A 1,983-nucleotide genomic window follows, 5' to 3' on the forward strand; every position below is an offset into this window, starting at 1 on the left:
GGGTGACCACCACACTTGAGTGCCTCTGCTGCCTGGGATTGTCACCCCCTCTCATGCTCGCATCCTTCCTAATAGACTCAGCAAAGGGTTCAACACAGCAAACAAACAAGACAGGGGAGAGAGGACAGCCCTGTCTGACTCCAGATTGGATCAGGAAACTTTCCGATTCCCACCCATTGATTGAGACTGCGCTACTGATGTTCGTGTAGAGCAGTTTGATCCAATTGCAGATTCCCTTCCCTAAACCCCATTTTGGAAAGAACGTCCATCATGTAGGTGTGCGATTTCCTGTCAAAAGCCTTCTCCTGGTCCAGGCTGATGAGGCAGGTGTCCACCCTCCTGTCCCGTACATAGGCGATCGTATCCCTGAGTAGCACGAGACTATCAGAGATCTTCCTGCCGGGTACAGTACAGGTCTGGTCAGGGTGAATCACCAACTCCAGAGCAGACTTTACTCGACTGGCTATGACTTTGGACAGAGTTTCAGCTCAGTCATTCAGGGACCTGGAATTCACACAGTTTGAGCCCATGCTTACCCGAACCCACTTCTGATTGGTCACCCTCTTCTTATTCACATGTCTTAACCAATCGCAGAGCCTTGAATTAGAAAATGCAGCCAAGCATTGGCTTAAATTGTCGACCTGACAGAATATTTTAAATCGAAAAAGCCTCCAATTTCAGTGCAGTAAAGAAGCGAATTCCTGGAAAATCTATGTCCAGTAGCTTGGGGTCCAGGCAACTGAAGGCAGGACCGCCAGTGGTGGAGCTTCTCAGCCTTTTGGCTAAGATCAAGTGTAGTATCTGTTCTTATCAGTACTTACTTGGCAGAGGAGAAACCATGATCAGTGGCTTTTGATCCTGGGTAGGCTTTGAGTAAAATGGCTATAACCAATCTTTGAGCTTCAGGCCAGGGAGTGCGGAACACCATTCGGGTGGTGGTGAAGGACAAGGAAGGAGATGCACTGGTCGATCGCACCTTCTTCATCAAGAAAATCCTCATCGATTGCTGTGGATTTCAAGCTAGGCACATCTTCTGCCTGCAGGATTTCCCCAGCAGTGGGTATATCGACATGACATTCAAGAATGTGGCGGGGTGCATCAAGTTCCTGAAGGCGTTCAAGGAGAAAGGGGACCGGGCGCCGCTGTCGATCCTCCCAGTGGAGTCGCTATTCACGCTTCCGTCACAACATGACCGGGTGGTGACAATTCACCTCTCCAACCCCCATGTTCCTGTGGTGGATGTACTCACCTTTCTCGCCAGGTACATCGAGGTGGCCAGCACTGATGTCAAAGACCCCTTTGGGATTTGGCCCAATAAGCGGCAAGTCAAGGTGACCTTGACGGTCGATGCCAATGGAGCCATCATCCACCCTCCCTCCAGCTTCGCTATCAGGGGAAGTCGAGGCTTCTTGGTCTACGCTGGGCAGCCCAAAGTTTGTAGCACCTGTGGCAAATCTGGTCACGTGGCAGCTAACTGCAGCACGGTTGTCTGCAAGAACTGCAAGAAGGAAGGCCATCAGACCAAGGACTGTAAGCAGAGTAAGTGTTGCAACCTGTGCGGTGCGGCAGGCCATCTCTACAAAACATGCCCCAAACGCTGCCTCAGTTATGCTCAGGCGGCAAGGTCCAAGGAAAGGCCGGGAGAAGGTTCGACGAAGGCGTCCGGTGTTGGAAAGGAGACAAGCAACCTTCTCTGCAGTGAGGAACTTCTACCTGAGAAGGAGAAGAAAGGGAAGGCAACTGAAACCAGCAACCCGGCACCTAACCTGCACCCGGAAACCCCTCCTCCACAGACAGAATCAATGGAGGAGGAGGCAGCAGATGGACAAACAGGTCAGTGGCAGTTTGCCCAAAGGAAAACCACAAAGAAAAGACCTCCAAAAGCGGAACAGGCCACCACCCAAACCAGTGGCAAGAGGAGGCTACCGTCTGAGACAGACTACAGCAGCTCCTCTTCACTGGATGAGGAAGTGCCGGAGCGAC

At 51.7% G+C, this 1,983-nt stretch overlaps 1 pseudogene; it reads left to right on the plus strand.

The window, feature by feature from the left end:
- The first annotated feature begins 762 nt into the window (after positions 1-762).
- On the plus strand, positions 763-897 carry LOC137365031 (U2 spliceosomal RNA; annotated as a pseudogene).
- Positions 898-1,983: the final 1,086 nt, after the last annotated feature.

Source organism: Heterodontus francisci, unplaced genomic scaffold (assembly GCF_036365525.1).
Source record: "Heterodontus francisci isolate sHetFra1 unplaced genomic scaffold, sHetFra1.hap1 HAP1_SCAFFOLD_43, whole genome shotgun sequence".
Lineage (NCBI taxonomy): Eukaryota > Metazoa > Chordata > Chondrichthyes > Heterodontiformes > Heterodontidae > Heterodontus > Heterodontus francisci.